Here is a 19159-nt window from a genome sequence, read left to right on the forward strand (position 1 = left end):
TGTGCATTTGCAGTAAGATCGGGAACACTATTAGGGCACATAGTGTCAGAGCCCAAGGATTGGCTATAGATCCTGCTAAAGTGAAGACCATATCTAGAATGTCTGCTCCTCATAATATTAAGCAACTAGAGAGGTTCCTTGTTGGTAAGGTTAAGTGGCATGCAAGATTTCTAAAGTATTTAGCACATGTGGCTAACCCATTGTATGCCCTTACCAAGAAAGATGCAAAGTATGAATGGAATCTAGAGTGTCAAAAAGCATTCCAATGTTTGAAGAGAATGGTGTCAACTGCACCAATAGTAACCACCCCAAACTTGAATGAAATGTTCCATGTGTATGTTAATGCTTTAGACAAAGCAGTGGGTAGTGCATTAATGTAGGAGAAGCAAGAGGGGTACATGCAACCCATTCATTATGCTAGCAAAACCCTCATAAGGGCGAAAAGGAACTACAACACATCAAAGCAAGAAGCTCTCTCAATGATTTATGGTGTGAACAAGTTCCCACACTACCTCTTGGGAAACAAGTTCGTTTTCCATGTGGACCACCATTTGGTGAACAAAGCCTTTCTTGTGGGGAAGATGGCAAGATGGATGCTTCTACTGCAAGAGTTTGAGTTCACCACCCAGCACATGCCCGACAAAGAAAATGCAGCGGCGTACTTTTTGTCCAGACTAGATTATGGAGAACCTGCTCTAGATGGAGTGGATAACCAACTTCCAGATACCAACCTATTCACAGTAGCAGTTGAAGAAGGGGAAAATTGGTATTATGATATGATGCAGTTTCTAGAGGATGGAACTTTCTTGGAGGTTACACTTGACAGAAAGAAAAGGATTTCCTTAAGGAGTAGGAACTTCACTATGATTGCAGGGAAGCTCTATAAAAGATGCATAGACCAGATCCTACACAAGTGTGTCTCGAACCATGAGCAGCAAAAGCAGTATAAAGAGAGGCACATTGTGGCATTACCGAAGGACACATGGGTAGAGAAATCACACCCAAAAGATTTTGCCAGTAGGCCTATGGTGGCCAATGGTCATGAGGGATGCCAACGCAAAGCAAAGCAACGTGATGTCTATCACAAAAACGGGCAGATGGGTCAACTTGTTGTGATTCTGATAGATTGCCTATCTTTCCCATACTGCCATTGTTTCCATCAATGAAATGGGGATTGGATTTTTCTGGACCAATCAAGCCGGCCACAAAAGGCAGCAAGTTTGAATACATCATTGTGGCAGAGCTGATTATTTCGCCAAATGGCTCGAAGTTAAAGCAGTGAAGAGCAATTTTGAAAAAGAGGCTATGAAGTTCCTTTTCAAAGATATTATTAAAGCAGTGAAGTTAAAGCAGTGAAGAGCAATTTTGAAAAAGAGGCTATGAAGTTCCTTTTCAAAGATATTATTACTAGGGCATGGATTGCCGGTGGAAATAGTCAATGACCAAGGCACCCATTTCATGAACAAGGCGATGAAAGGGTTGATGGAAAAGTACCTAATTAGTCTCACAAGAAGTCCTCAACCTATTACCCACAATGCAACGGCCACGTGGAATCTACCAACAAGGTTTTGACCAAAATCCTAAAGAAGATTATAAATGCCAACAAAAATGATTGGGACCAAAAGCTAGATGCAGCCCTATGGGCATTCTGCACATCTTACAAAGTCTCAATGGGGCAAACACCATTCAAACTAGTATATGGGCTGGAGGCAGTAATGCCCATGGAATTTGTGGTGCCCAATTTGAGAGTGGAAATCCAAGAAAAGCTACCAATGGAAGAATCTTGGGAGCATAGAATACATGAGCTCCTAGCCTTAGAAGAAGAAAGACAACTTAGCTCTCTATAGGCAGAGATAGCGCAATGGAAAAGAAAAGCTAGGATTGACAAGCATCTCAAACACAAATTTTTCAAGCAAGGAGACATGGTATTGGTCTACAACTCCATGTTGGGATCACACCCTAAAAAATTCAAAATCCGGTGGATAGGACCATTCATGGTGAAAAACCCAGTCAATCAGAATGCCTTCACATTCAAAAGCTTGGATGGTATACCTTTTCCCAAAACAGTGAACAGCTTCAAGATGAGGAAATACATGAGCCAACCGGTGGTAGTTATGTTGAAATATACAAGTGAATAGGGTGTGTGCGGGAACAAGCCCTTGGTTAGAGGCTGTAAAAGAGGATGTGTAAATGTGAAAGAACCTGTGAAAAGGTGAGAAGAATCTACTGGGAGAGAATAAAGGGTAGCATGAGAAGATTTAGGAAGTGTGGAGATATTCTGGGAAAAGTGAAGAGGTGGAGAGAATCAGGGAAAAGAGGTGGAGTGAATCAAGGAGAAATCAGTGGGATTAGATGCTTGGATGTAAACACTATAAATTGAGGCATTGCCCTAATGAGAATTTGCTGGTTTTTGATTATCCATGCCTACATTAAGCTATTTGCTAATTACTCACTAATTTACTAATTACTCACTAATTACATCTTAATTATTTGATAATCACTTTGTTAATGATGTTGATTCTAGTGTTTGATCCACCATAGCTCATCACATTTCTCTAATTTCAACATGGTATGAGAGCCATGCCTAGAATCCATCATTTTGTGAGCCTATTATCTTGCTAATCATTTTGCTAATTAGGATTAGTAGAAAATTATAATTTTTCCTCTTTTTTCAACTCACCTTTGTACCCCCAGCCAGTGGAGGAGTTCATTCTCCTTACACACTTCAAATTAGGCCAAGCCCTTTTAGGTACTTAAACTACACTCAAGGGGCTACAAGCACCTCAAGGGAATTGAAGCGAATTAGCACAAATCGCCGGCGAGACGGCAGCATTACAGAAGGGGATTTGAGATTTCTTCTAGCTCAGTTTACAATGGCTCTAATTCCTCTTACCCAAGGTGTTTTCAAGCATGCTCTACAAGCTGGTGAAGTCAGAATTCAATTTCATCAAGTCTACAGTGAGATCCAAGCTCTTCATCAAATCTGCAGGTAAAATAGAGATTAAGCTTTCAATATTTGGTCAAATCTTGTGTTTCTTGGCTTAATCCTCTACTAGACTCATTGCCATTGATGGATTTGAAAGAATTTGAGCTCATTTGAAGTCTAAGGCACCAGATCTGGACTCCCCGCATACTCTGTTTTTTGCACACAAAACAGTGGATTAATTTGCTAATCAATGATTAATCAATGCTAATCACTGTATTTTGGTACAATTGAGGGTTCAAATTAACCATTAGGTATCTGATACAGATCCTTATAACTTTAGATTGCAATTCGGAGTTGGTTTGATACTCCAACCATTCCGTACAAATTGGTTACCCTTGATTTAATGTAATTTCTGGTAAAATTATGCTGATAAAATTATGATAATCATCATTTTACATTTAATCCTTGGTTAATGCATGTAAATCTCACTCAAATTCAAGATTATTCACAGCCAGAGTTGCATTTGGGAATGTGCATAAGAATGAATGCTATACGCATTATGTATTGGGCACATTACATCAATGTAAATATGGGATCAAACACTGCCCTTGTCCAGAATAAGGCAAGACGTAAGACCTCCTGCATAAATTTGGGTTTTCATTGCATAATGATACAAGATAAACATCAAAAACCAAAGGAACTGTCAGCAAAACATTTAAACATGTTGCTCACATGGAGCAAGAAGACCTGACGGACAAGCTCATGGCCCCAGCCATGAAAGAAGAAGAACATCTCCTTCCAAGAAGAAGATCCACACAAGGAAGATCTGAAGGAAGACATGGACACGAGAAGAGAAGCTGCCCTAAGAAGACTGAAAGAAGAGACGGACGCATGAAGAGAAGCTGCCACGATAAGAAGACTAAAGACAAGAGAAGATGTGAGGCTCCAAAGAGTGAGGAGCCATGTGAAAATCTCAGAGAGAGAGAGAGAGAGAGAGAGAGACCCCACAACCCAATGTAACCTGCCCCAACAAAGTAAAACCACCTTTGAGCCACCGATGATGTAGGCCACGTGGTAGATAGATGTATGTATGAGCACTTTAGTCAAGGTCACGGGCAACTATAGCAAGCCTTGGACACATAGAGAGAGAGAGTGTCAAGGACTATGAGTTTAGGGACTTGAGGCACTGGTCGCGGGCTATCAAGTAAGAGAGAAACTTGGTACAGGGTCCAGGTGTGCTAAGTTAACTTGAAGGGAGGTGTGCTAGGCACTGGTCGCGGACTATCAAAAGTAAGGAGGGAAACTTGGTATAGGGTCTAGGTGTGCTAGAGAGTATTCACTTGAGGGGAGGTGTTGAAATATACAAGTGAATAGGGTGTGTGCGGGAACAAGCCCTTGGTTAGAGGCTATAAAAGAGGATGTGTAAATGTGAAAGAACCTGTGAAAAGGTGAGAAGAATCTACTGGGAGAGAATAAAGGGTAGCATGAGAAGATTTAGGAAGTGTGGAGATATTCTGGGAAAAGTGATGAGGTGGAGAGAAACAGGGAAAAGAGGTGGAGTGAATCAAGGAGAAATTAGTGGGATTAGATGCTTGGATGTAAACACTATAAATTGAGGCATTGTCCTAATGAGAATTTGCTGGTTTTTGATTATCCATGCCTACATTAAGCTATTTGCTAATTACTCAAATTATATCTTAATTATTTACTAATCACTTTGATCACTTTGTTAATGATGTTGATTCTAGTGTTTGATCCACCATAGCTCATCACATTTCTCTAATTTCAACAAGTTACACTAGAAGAAAAACAAGCAAAGGATAAGGAGCTGGTCTCCACAGAGCATCCGATGTGGCATGATCTCACTAGAGGAGGACAATGACGCAAAAAATCCAAAAAGCAACAGAGCTGTGGAAGAATTCCGCAAGGGTGGCCAGTCCCTAAAATAACACAATTCCACGACCAAGTGTACGCCGACCAAATCCACATCAGCAATGCAAATTGCCACGATGTCGGCACAAGTAAATGCATGGAGAATAGCTGTCACAACATCATTAAGACCCCACATGCAACAACGGTAAGATGAGGTGGCAGCAAGCAACCTTTAATGTCTTTACGGGCAGACAGTGGGGATGATATGAATCAAGAGTCAAATCACATCGTGAAGTGGGAAGACAAAAATGACAATGCTCCAAGAAAGGAAGGAAAAAGGAAAAAGCATCGCAAAAAAGAGCACAAGCAACCAAAACATACACATTCTCAACCCACTTTCTTCCTCACAGCTCTCTCACCAATTCACAACGCTCTCTCACAGAGGACAAAACCATGACAAAGATTAGCAAGACTCTAAGGCTAGACAAGAGACCAGAGAAATGCCTTTACATGCCTATGATGATTCTCTTGACATGAGGAAGAAAGAACACTAGGAGTGGGCAAGGAAGTGTAGCTTTGAGAAGCTGCTCGCTAGTGGGAGGACCTTCAGGACCCCGAGGATGGGGACAAGCTTATCAATCAGATCCTTGAAACAAACACCATACATGTGGGGGGGAATGAACTCATAAAGATCCCAAAGCTCAGAGTGCACCATGCACTAGGGTTGCCGATGGACGGAGCATTGGACATAAGCATGAAGCCCAGAGTGGAGGAGGAGATTCTGAAAATAGGCAACATGCACTAGGTAAAGCATGTGGGAGATGAGACCCGGCGAGAGCAGTTTATCTTCTTCTTATAGAATGTAATGTTCATGGGATAGCCAAAGGATATGTCAAACAAAAACGACAGGCTGCTCAAAGCAGCAGAAGCAGGAGAAAAGATCAATTGGGCTACCATCTACAAGGAGAATTTGGCAAAGAGAGTAGCCACATGGGCTAAGGAAAAATAGCCAACGGTGCGGATCTCTCGTCTAGAGAATTCTACATGGAACAACCACACCGCAAAGCTGGAGGATCCTCGAATCCCACCAGAGTGACCTTTGGCTCCTTTGAAGATGATGTGGATGATGAAGAGGAGTGGTAGAAAATCACCCAGAAGGCCAACAAACAAGAAGAGAAAGCTTGGAGTAGACAAAGAGCTGTTGCCTTACCCGGACGAGGTAAATGTGAATGAGTATGTGAAAGAATGGATAAGGATGTGTATGTGAAGAATGGATGTGAATGAGTATGTGAAAGAATGGATGTGGATGTATGTGAAAGAATGGATATAGATGTGTATGTGAAAGACTGTGATGTGATGTAAAGAGATGAGATGTGACATGAATATATGTGGATGTGTAGTGATAGATATGAATGTATGGATAGATGCGAGTAGTCGTACATGCGAACGATTGGATGGATGTGGATGAATGAGTTGAGATGTGTATGAAAATGAGATATGATGTGGATAGAAGTGATGTGATATAATGGTGATGAGAATGAATGTGATGGATATGAATGAATGTGAATGTGATGGATGTGAATTAATGTGATGTGATGGGATGTGAATCGGGATAGATGTGAACGAATGAGATGTGAGGTAAAATGAATGAGATGTGATGTGAGTGAATGTGATGTGGTATGAATGGATGAGATGTGAGTGAATGTGATGTGGTCTAAATGGATGAGATGTGAATGAATGTGATGTGATGAGAGGTGGATATGGGTAGATGCATGTGAATGAGATCTGATGAGGATAAATTGAGGAAAGATGTAATGAGATGAAAATGATGTGATTGGATGAGATGAAAATGATGTGATTGGATGAGATGAAAATGATGTGATTGGATGAGAATAGGAATACTTATGAAATGGTTGTGGAATTAATTAATGTGGTTTTATGTGGAGCAATGTGGAAAGACGAGAGTTCATTATAGAAACTGTGTTTTTGAACTATTTTTAAATGATTGTTTTCTATCAAGAATGTTGGAGAAGCATTTTGACCGTCTTGTGAATGAGGTCGTGGAGACCTAATCTGATAAAGTTGCAATAGCTGACGGAGAGTCAATGGACGACATCTCGCGTAGCAAGGTCTCGGCCAAGGTCTTGACCAACCTTGATTAAAATGGTGAGCTTCCGGTACGGTGGATGAGGGACCAAGGAAGCAGCCTATGAGTGAAGCGCTAGGTCACCTGTGAAGGATCCTAAAGGGTGCTGACCATACGGTGCTCGGGCTCTGGGTCACCGATGATACCCACACGTGCATCGTGGAAGATATTAGAACAAGGAGTAAGAGTTGTTTTCTGAATTCGGGCATGGATCTGGCTAATTGACCTTGCTGGTCCTCAACGGATGAGTCCATGATGGCTCTTTTATATGGATCCATTGGTTGATCTTGCTGATCTTCAACGAAGATTCCATTTTTGATATGTGAATATATTTCCAGTTACTATGAGCTAGGAACTATCGAAAAGGCCCCTGAGTGGACAGGTGGTGAGCATTCCGGTTGCTTTGCCAATGATGCCATAGGTACACCACCGATGAAGAAATGATTGGAAATAAGGATTCAACCGGAGATTTTGAGGATTATGATCAGTGACACAATGGTTTCATTAAAAGATTATTTTTAGAAGATGTTGATTCTGTAAAAAAGGCAATTTCATATTGGGTGTGTAAGTGATGTGACTAGTTTTAAGTTTGCATGAATATCTGGCTAGGGGGCCTAGGAACTCTTTTCCCTAGTACCCAGGACAAAACCTAACCAAATTCTTAATTGGATCCCATCACTACAGTGGTTGGGTGGTTGGCTAACCCACAGGACTGGATGGGGTAGGCTGGACTGATGGATCCCTAAAATGAGACTCAATTCTGTTATGGTACGATAGATGAAGTAAATCCCAAATAAAAATTGTTCTATGGAAAAGAATCAATGGATGTGCCTCTCAATGAGGAAAAAAGCATTGGTCTCTATGATCCAAGTGTAATCTTTTCCTTGATCTGACTTTGATACTACGGGTTCATTCAGATCAGTTCAGTTAGTTGAGGCTTTTGACTACATTAGAGAAAAAAATTATCCTGGAGGAATTGCCCGTGCTTTCCGGGCAAGGGAAGTTTTTCCGAGTTGGAAGAACCGATGGATTAGTCTCTTGTCGAGATATCCGTGGGCGAGGCCCCGAGTGTGGGATGCTACCCCGTGCAAGAAGTGCTACTTTCGCTGCTAGCACCCCTGATTTCATTGCGCGATGGGGACAGGAATCTCATAGCTGGTATCAAAGCAAATTGGCTAATGAGGATCAACCGAGAAGCCAAAAATGTCAAAATTTTATGAAGAAGTAGTAAAAGATTGTAATTGCATGATAAAATTCAAACTGAAATTCATAAATTAGTAATTGGGTCTTCAGATGGAAGTATCGCAATTGCATGGAATCCCTAACTTGCTTGCGGCCTAGACATGATGGTATTTACCTTATAGTTCCAAGGACCGTGACTACCCATATATACCGAGGGTATAACTGCAACTCTTTAATAGAGATGCAGCACTATCTAGAAAATGAAGAACAACTTAGAGGAGAAAGGCCTGGAGATTGGCCAGAGTATAAGACAGTACTCCCCAGAAGTAGATAGAGGAGGCACGTCTAATGGCGGAAAGGGTATGACAGACCCAGAAAACCAGACTATAGTGGAAGCTGGAGCTACGTGAAACAAAAGAAGAGGCTACCATGCTATAGGAATAACTTACAGGTGAAGGTTGATGCTGAATTAGCCACCACAGACAACCCAAAAATGTTGCCAGCTGGTGTGCCAAGGAAAGAGCTTGGAGAGCTGATGGTTGAGGTCCGGAAGCTATAGGATGCCAACCAGGATCTAAATAAAGAAAATGAGCACCTAAAAGATAGACTAGCCAACGGCTCAACAGCCCCGTGCGCCAACACAGATAAGCCATTCTTTGAAGCCTCCCATGTAATGTTCTCAAAATTGTTGAAGGCTAACAAAGAGCTGCCACTATACTTTCAGAATGGAGACAAAATAAGGTCCATACTGACCAGGAAACCCCTTCCTCTGGAGCATCCATGCTCTCAGTACTTATTCTCTTAGACTCCGAAGGGAAGGAAGATGCTCCCACCAAGGATGCAACCACCAACCAGCGCTGATGTCTAGAAGTGGGGGCATATTCACTTTGCATTGTAGCCAACCAATTTTCTGATTTTTGTGCCTCATCAAATGAAAGAGGTTCTTCCTCTCTTCACACATACTAAGCATAGCCAAAGCATAACAATCTAATGCATAAGAGGCATGCTGAAAACCTGAACGAGTACAACTAGAAATAGGTGCTTCAATTTTACTATCACGCAAGGTTTGCACCAGCCATTTAGGCATACCTCTAGCCTGCTCATTTTCAGCTCTATCTTCATAAATTACATCCTGTAAATCTGCATCAGAAATAGGTTGATCTATGATGTCATTTGAAATCTACATAGGTTGAATATTTGCCTCATTAGGACTTACATTTGAATTTCCACCTATAAAACAGAGGCAACAACGTATCAAAAACATCCCGTGAGCTCACACCTGTCTCTTTGGTATATGATAACAAAGGTTGCACAGCATCTTCCGCAAAAACAACATCTCGACTAATCAAGATATGCTTTGACTGCGGATGATACAATCTGTAACCCTTGCTCTCAGCACTGTAACCAACAAAAATGCATTTGACAGCCTTATCATCCAATTTTCTACGTTGTTGCATAGGCACTAAAGCATAGGCCAAGCAACCAAAGACATGCAAGTGACCAATAGAAGGCTTCCTGCCATGCCAAGCTTCGTATGGAGTAATAGACTGCAAGGCCTTATTAGTGGGATACCTGTTGAGTATATATGCAGCACACATGACAGCCTCAAGCCAAAACGCATGTGGCAAAGCTTGACTCTTGACCATACATCGTGCCATCTCCATAAGTGACCTGTTTTTTCTCTCAGCAACACCATTTTGCTGAGGGGTATACGGCACTGTACATTGGTGTTTTATCCCACGACTAGCCAGAAATGCATCAAACTCTTTAGACATGTACTCCCCCCCTCGATCAGAACGGAGGGTGCCCACATTACAATTGGATACATTTTCAACCATAAGCAAAAACTATTTGAAGCACAAAAACACTTCGGACTTTGCCTTCAGTGGATATACCCATGCATGCCTTGAGTAATCATCAATGAAAGTCACGAAGTACAAGTGTTTGCATAGGCCCACATACATCACTATGTAGAAGTTGCAATTTGCGATTGGCCCGCACAGAACCATCCTTTGGAAACACAGAACGCTGCATTTTGCCCAAAATACAGCCTTCACAAACATGTTTCAATGGTGCAGCTCTTTACGCAAGTAAGAGATTTTTGCCTCGTTACGACCTGCATACAAACCAGCTAGAATATCCCAAGCCTGTTTTGCTGTTTTAGCTGAACGAATATGTGGGGTGATGTTACATTTGACAGAAAGTGCAATCAAGGCATAAGCCTGCGCATCTTTACCATCCCAACGAGCTTGTTCAGTAGTGGGTAAAACAGCAGCAAGAGCTGCTAGAACCTGCAACATCCTCAACAGATCCTACATCCACATAACCTGGACGTATATCCATACCCTGCACAATTTTCCATACTCCTTTTGCAACCAAAACATGCTGCATCATGTATGCCCAAAGTGGGTAGTTGCTGTCTCCATCCAATTTGTTATCAGCAGATAACATGCGAAATACATCATTGCTGTTATCAACCATGGCCACTAACTGAAACTGATGCAAAAGCTACCTGTAAATGAAGCAGAGACTGAATAGAAAACAACTCGTGCTATGTAGCACGGTCCACAATAGAATACGTATGCCTGTTTTGCAGAAAACTGCACTGTCGAAATTTCTGCACAAAATGACGAAAACACCTGTGCAGAACTTGAAATGCAAAAACGGAGCCCGAATGACCTCAGATGCGATTTCTGAGAACGCCAAGCCCTTTGGGCTTATCTGTAGAGTATGGGAACCTTCAAGCGCTCGTGAAAGCTCACCTCAATCGGAGAACAAGAGTCGGAGGATGCTGGCAGTGTAGCCCTAGGAGCCGATGCCTGCTTTGATACCAATTGTTGGAATTAGGGTTGCAGGAAAGCACACAAAGCTTGGAGAAGAAGAAGCAAGAATGCACACAACACAAAGTGTATTAGATTGTGTCAATGTACAAAGATAAGTTAGCCCTAGAATGATGGGCGTATATACAAGCCGGGGGAAAAAACCTCTTAAATACTTTGCTAATGAGGGAAGTTTGTGGCAATATGGTCTACACAAGGAATGGAGTGATCACGTTGGCAATATGGTCTACACAAGGAATGGAGTGATCACGTTGGCAAGCCCGATGGGGATTTAAAAAGGCAATGGCTCATGGAGGTGGAATACATGATGCTAATTCCATGAGGTAGTTGCTTGAATGGTGGTTTAGGAGGATAGAGTAAGGTATGAGGAGAAGATGTTAAAGTCCATACCTAATGAGTCAGAAGCGGTCTATAGAGCAAGACGTCTAACGAAAAAAGCATGCTATGAGAACTCAATAGTGAGAGAACACCATGCAAACTGGTTGAGGTCTCAAGAAAGGAGTGGTAGTCAATGGAAAGGTAGAGAACAATCTAATGATGGTAGTCTTTAGTAAATGCAGAACTTTGTTGGTGCAACGATTGAATAAAAAATTAATAATGTTAACGTTAGTAGTCCTATTAAATTGTGAGAACGATACTTTATTTTTGATATATTTGTGTGTGTGTGCACACACACACGCGCACACACACACACACACACACACAGCTTTTCATGTTAAAAAAAAAACTCACTAAAAAATACTCCTCTATCTCCATCCCCCCCCACACACACACAAACACTCTCACTTGCACATCTTATTTTGGGTGCATTCCTTAGCGTTAATCCTTGTTGATAAGTTGATTTACACATATGACCCTGTAATTCGGGCCCATTTGCATACAATGACTCTTTAATGATTAACAACACCTAATCTCATGCATGCGAGGATTAACTAAACTGACAAGGTGTTCATCTCCGCTGAGCCAACTCTGGCCGCATGATAATTCTTTCTTTCTAGAAAGTGAGTTGGCTCTAGCTGGCTATTGTTTATGACCCTGCACATAATATGGTGGGAGCTGATGAAGGTGTGTTATGGTTCTGCAGATGCGCTAGAGAGGTGCGGCTATTGTGTTTTGGAAGCTTCCTTCAAGCTCTACCTATATAAATGGAGCAAGGTGAGTGCTTAGACACTCACTTAGCCTATGTATTGACATGGCGTGGTTGGTCGGTTGGTCGGTGAGTTGAGTGTGAGGGGGGTGGTCGGTGGGATGAGTGAGAGGGGAGTGGTCCGTGGGATGAGTGAGAGGGGAGTGGTCCGTGGGTGAGGTAAGGGGGAAAAGAGAGAAAGAGAGAGGTGGTGGGTGTTTTTGTTTTTGTTTTGTTTTTTCTTTTGGGGGGGGGTTTTGTTTTGTTTTTTAATAGACAAAAGAAAACTACGATGGGGGAGTTGATTTTTTTATGGGGAAAAAATGTTTTTTTTTGGAAAAATAAAATAAAATAAATATTGAGGGAGGGTTTTTTTTGGGAAAGACACCACCCCCCTCACACTCAACTCACCAACCAACCGACCGACCACTCATGTCTCTTGTTGATCTCTTGTTGATCTACCTTGCATGATTATTGAATCCCTTTATAATTAGAGATGGTAACTCTGTGCTTAGTACATACTTATGGGTTAATGATTGTATGGAAACCCATTGTGCTATGTCCATACGCCTGTGTATGACTTGTATTGCATGATTGGATGATGACCTTTGGGGAATCCTACACGGGATATATATCCGATTTTCGATAATATACATGGTGGTTTTTAGAGATGTTTCTCAGTCCGTATGCCACAATCAAGCCTGAATTATTTTTCAAAAAAGATTCTTAGTCTTTATACAACAATCAAGTATTAAAATAATCAAATTTAACTGATGATACTTGGTTATGCATATCTTATGAATAAAACAGGCTACGCTGGTATATGATTCTTGTTATGCACTCTGTTTTTTCAAAAAAATTAAATAAATTTGTGCACACCTCATTACATGTATTCAATATCATATCTATGGTTTTCTGTGCGTGATGATCCTGTATTACCGAGGGATGAGTGGTGCTAATGACACGGTTTCAGTATCATTTATGATATATTTTCTAGTTTTTTTTGTTGTATTAACTAGGGATTCTATATCATATTTTTCAAGTTTTTTTTGTTGGATTAATACAAATTGTTTAGCAGTAGATGATAACCAGCATATAGTTAATTGGCCTGTGAGCACGACTGATGGTACCCAATGCTGATACACTAGGAGGACTCTGGAAATTCTATCAAACCTCAATATAGGCCAAATAATTAGTTAAAATAACTCACAAATTGAGAATTTAACCCTCAGGTTAGTTAGATAAAGATAGGTCATGTGCATATGAGAATGAACATAGCTTCTTTTGTCAAAATAGAGTTGCCTGGAAGCCGCCACTAGAATGTATTTCATAATACTACTGGTATGTAGTGATAATGATGATTTTTTATATAATACATCTAGTATTTTAAATGTATACATTTTTTAAAGTGTTTTGAGTATGCATATGTTGATTGGGAATGCAACATATCTTGAAGTCTCATGGTCCATACTTTGCTAACGACGAGGGAAGTTTGGCAATATGGTCTACACAAGGCATGGAGCGATCGCATTGGCAAGCCCGATGTAGATTTTAAAAGGCAATGGCTCATGGAGGTGGAATACATGATGCTAATTCCATGAGGTAGTTATGTGAATGGTAGTATAGGAGGATACATATAAGATATGAGGAGAAGATGTTAAAGTCCATACCTAATGAGTCAGAAGCGGTCTATAGAGAAAGATGTCTAATGAAAACATCACACTATGAGAACTCAATAGCGAGAGAACACCATGCAAATTGGTTGGGGTCTCAAGAAAGGAGTGGTAATCAATGGAAATTTAGAGAACAATCTAATGATGGTAGTCTTTAGTAAATGCAGAATTTTGTTGGTGCAACGATTGAATAAAAAATTAATAATGCTAATGTTAGTAGTCCTAATAAATTATGAGAATGATGCTTTATTTTTGATATATTTGTGTGTGTGTGCACACACACAAAGCACACACACACACACACGTATGTATATTGTCCTTAGTATCTCTCATCAAACTTGTGAATATAAGGTGTAAAAGATAAACTCATCTCACTTCACTTCACTTCACTCCACTTCACTCTCAAGAAGTAGTATGGCATGCACGAAGAAGTCTGCTCATAAAACCCCAGTTAAGTATGACCATAACCACCTCCTAATCCTAACAACAAAACTGATAGTGAACGTACACTATCTAACAATGGTGTTGCTACTCCCCACCATCACGTTCTGTAAATGCAAGAGCTCGTCAGCTCTAGCTCTAGCTCCAATGGGTCCTCCACGACCACCTCACAGAAAGTGAAGATGGAGACCAGACAATGTTGCCTTGAGAGATAAGTATCAAAAGGCAATGGACTTGCTTATACAAATGCCCCTTTTGCAAGGCTGGTCAGGGAAGTGATGCAAGATCTTTAAAAGATATCTACAAGGAGTATTACAATAACTCCGTTGATCGCTGGTTATCCAAAGCATTGATGGAAATTCAAATAGCAGCAGCTGAACATTATCCGGTTGATTTATTGCATGATGGATAATTGACAGCTATCCGTGCCAAGCATATCACCGTAAAAGATAAGGATTTATGGTTGGTTTGTAAGATCTGCAACAATAGTGATGCCTTCAATCTCAACCCCCTAACATGATGTGAGGACCTGTTAGGTGCTAGGAGATATTTTAGTGTGAGGAACATTATGCACACTAAATCAAGCTTTGTACTCCTTACTTTTTTAGCACTTTGGTATTTCGTTTGCCCCTTCATACCTTGTACTCAGATTTTAACTAAGTACTTTGTTCTATGAAATTTGTACATTGTTCTATGAAATTTGTACATTGTACTCAGATTTTAACTAAGTACTTTGTTCTATGAAATTTGTACATTGTACTTTAATTATCTTTGCATCGTTTGCTCATTTGATTTTAACAAATTTTAATTGTTTGATTCTATATCTAAGTGTTTAAAAATTAAACTTGATATGGTAGAGAGTTTGTGGTTGACACAATACAATCAATTGCACAAATTAAAAAATAATAATTTTAATAAACTTACACAACAAGACAAAAAATGAACAAGATAGGAAATGAACAAAAGCACAACACAAGGAGCAGAGAAAAGGTTTTGATATTCATTAAAGTCATCAAATTATATATTGATGGTTAGTTATACGATTACAAAAGACTAGTATATTTACAAACAACTATTATCTCCAAGAGTATCCCTCTCGAGCCCAAAATCTATAGTTGCCCCTTAACCTTAAGTCGTCTCATGAATTTCTCGTACGACTCTTGCAAATGTTGCCTTAGGAATTAAGTTGTGCACTATCTTTTGATAGAGCCTGATTTCCCACAAGGCTAATACCTAGCCTCCATCTCCGTTTATAGTGTCTTGGGGGGCTACGATTGGGACTGGGGCTGAGGTTGAGGTTGAGGCTAAGGCTGTGGCTAGGGCTCGGGGCTGAGGTTGGGGTTGAGGTTGAGGTTGAGGCTAAGGCTGTGGCTAGGGCTCGGGCTCGATTTGCACCTCATCCTTTAACTGGTGGTGTGGGGCTTGGGTGAGGTATAAAGGATTAGTCTGGGCCTACTGAGAGGAGGTTCCGGCTTTTGTGTTGTCGGAGTCTTGTGGTGATGGCATAGCCCTTCTCTCTTTTGCAGGCCACACCCGCATAGAGTTTGCTTTGTGCGAGCCATGAATGAAAAAGAAGATAAACAAGAAATGAACAAAATGAGGGAAAATTTTGTTAATCGTCATTTTTAGAAAATCAAAGTGATTTTATCAAAATTTTAATTTACTAAAAATTTTAAAGTTTTTTGAATTGAATGAAATTGTATGTGTGCAAATCCAAGCCTCCACACACCAGCCTTCGGCTGGGAGCCTTATAGGATTCAGATTAGCCCCAAATGTTTTTGGGGTGTCCCTCACGCCCTAATCTATGCACACATCAAATTTTATAGCAGTTTGACAAAGTTGGTATGTCGGCATATTTTAATGCCTGTTCCCAGGGTGAGATAAAATTTTTGCTATGGAAGTGTGATTTTTGCATAAATATATTATAGGCAATCACCATGTGTGTCATGTTTTGATAATATTCAAAAAAAATTGTGTCAAATTTTTGGAAAAAAAACCAATATCATGATGAAATGTGACAATAATATCGATATTTGCATTGAAATGTTATCTATACTAGACACAGCTTGATTGCACTTAAGTGTTATTCAAATTGCTTCATAGGCTTGATACAAAAAATAATTATTATCACACAAAAATCATGTCAATGAGACAACCCAATTTGTATTGCTGTAAAGAGTATAAGAAATCCATGATTTTATCACAAAATAGAGGCTATATTTTCTGTCTCTTGCTTGGCTCACTAGAAGATAAAGGAGGGGCTTTGATAGCTAGGAGCAAAATTACCTCCCTTGCAAGCTCCCGTTGGATTGCTAAGTGATCATGTATTTTTGCAATGTGGCCAACTGCCAAGGGCCTATAGTGCACCCCCCGCTACTCTGAGTATAGAAAAATAAACTTGGAGCATCATAGGAGCACGACTTTCTCCAAGCTTGATGTTGTAGGGATAGTTTTGAAAGCAACAACTTTAGTTAATGCTTTCAACTTCAAAAAATTGTTTGAGTCAGGTTGGGGAGCATGTCTTGTGGAAGATGATGATGTCATTCACATCCGGCCTATATATTCTTTCAAGGCTAAGTCTTGGACTCTTCCTTGTCTTCTGGAATCTGTCGGCCTACCTCCTCGACGAGAATTCATCAATGTACAAGACATAATGCAAACCAAAAATGAAAAATTATGTCGATACAAGTGCATATATATGCCAGAATAACATTTGCACTGCCAATCAAGTCCAATAATAATAATTTTTTTTTCATGTTTCACTCCAAACTTAGCATGCATGCTCCGTGGGGCCTGTAGAGGCCCCAAATAAAATTATGGGCTGATCAGATCAGTGTTAGTGTCCGAGTCAAAGGCTGGCATCTAGGTTCCGAGGAAGTATGTGTAGATTCAAGGCCCTAAATGCCAGCCTTTGGGTTGGGGCACTTACAGGGCTCTAATCAGCCCATAATTTCATACGGTGCCTCTATAGGCCCCAAGGAGCATGCATGTTAAGTTTGGAGTGAAATAGGAAAAATTAACTCTTGGATGCATATGTGTGATACTTCTAAACTTCTCTTAGCCTATACTGGAGGTTTAAGAGCTGTCTCTATTGGCTCTTGATCAAGGAATGTCAAGCATGGGAGGTCAACATGGCAGAGTTAGCATCTTCAGGCTCCAAGTGAATATTTGTTTATGGAATGTAAATTGCAAAATCCTATTCAATCAGATTGATTGGAATATGCTCTTTGAAGGAGGTAGGAACGGAGGTTGTGAGGAGGTCCGGGGAGACGTGCTAACGCTCTCTTGATTACTTTCTTGTGACTATCTTTGCTCTTTATGGAGAAGAGGAATTCCACAAGGATCCACCTAGAAATAGAGTTAGGAATGGAGAAGGTAAGTTTATCACATCCCAAGCAAAACTCTACCAAGATAGAGTTGTCAGGTTCTAGGCTAGACATCAAGCTCTCAAACTCTATGTTCTTACAAAGTCTAGCATAAATTGAGTCTGCAAGGTGAGCATCTAATCCACTCATCAAAGACTACTCAAGGAACAACCATGATGATATCGAAATATGCAAGAAAATTTGAGAAATTGCATGTGAGGAAGGTTAGAGAGTGAAAGCAAGTGAAGGTATAATGAAAGAAATGAACTTACTTATACTTATACTGACTTATATTTATATTAAAATTTTACATCAATATTTAGATTTATAATTAAACTTATATTTATACTAATACCTATGTATAAAGTGCTTTACATCAATCGTAGATTTGTTTTTTATGTCAAGCACATATTTAATTTACACTTCTACTTATTTTTCAAGAACTTAATAATTGCTCAAATGAACACAAATTTTTAAAAAGCCAAAAATTTATATCATTAATTTGAGATGGGGAATGCTACAACTACTTCACAATCTCAAGGATATGAGCGGCAATAAATTTCTTGCATGTAATAGACTTTTCATGTCTACTCCTAACCTTTGTACCATCTTGCTTGAAATAGAAGTTTGTAGGAGGATCATTTAACATCAACGATATCTCTTGTCTAAGAAAGGCTAAAGGCCAATTACTCTCCACATTGGATCCCAAAAGAACAACCACATCCACCACATTAGAGTGTGTGGGATCCCATAAGTCTTGATCTAAGCTTAGCCAATCACCTCTTAAGAGTCTCCATCTTCTATACTTGAAACACATGAATAACGTCTATGGGATCCCAAAGAACAACCACATCCACCGCAGTAGAGTGTGTGGGATCCCATAAATCTTGATCTAAGCTTAGCCAATCACCTCTTAAGAGTCTCCATCTTCCTAAAATGCATACATAACATCTGTCGAGCAATGAAGTACCTCAGTCACGTTCATGCTAGTTATATTCATTGCAACTCTCCTGAAGGTGGCATTCAACTTTGTGACTTTGCACTCAATTGTATCATCGTGAGACAACTTCTCTTTGTATTCCATTGATCACCAAAGAAATGTGTTATATAGCCTCATCAGTTGGACTTTTGCAAGCATAGGTGATTTTAGTTTTCTTCAGTTAGATGCAAAAAAATAGACAAAGCAATCTAAAGGAAAAAACCACCTCAAGTGGTGGACATCTTTTGAGCTTGTGGATGGTTTCATTGTATTGTGCACATCATTTTTGAGCTTTAGCTTGTAAGCTTGAATTTGGTCTAAGCTAGGATGTGGCCATTCAAGATTAGACAAGGAAGGGAGTGGTATATTCTGCAAGGACCCAAAATTAGCTCCTCTTGTAGAGCAGATTGTACAACGAGTCATAATAATATATTTGTTTGGTAGCCAAACAACTTGCTTTCTTGTTTTCGTACGTCAATGTACCAATCTCAGCATGAAGAACAATGATTTTTCCACTTAGACACTCCATAGACTGCCACTCTTCCAAAGTGGAAGGATAAAAAGCTGGAAAACATCATGTGCTTTAGAATCAAAAAATAAAAACAAATA

This window comes from Cibotium barometz, chromosome 3 (genome assembly GCF_041138505.1).
Source record: "Cibotium barometz isolate CiBa-2024 chromosome 3, ASM4113850v1, whole genome shotgun sequence".
Lineage (NCBI taxonomy): Eukaryota > Viridiplantae > Streptophyta > Polypodiopsida > Cyatheales > Cibotiaceae > Cibotium > Cibotium barometz.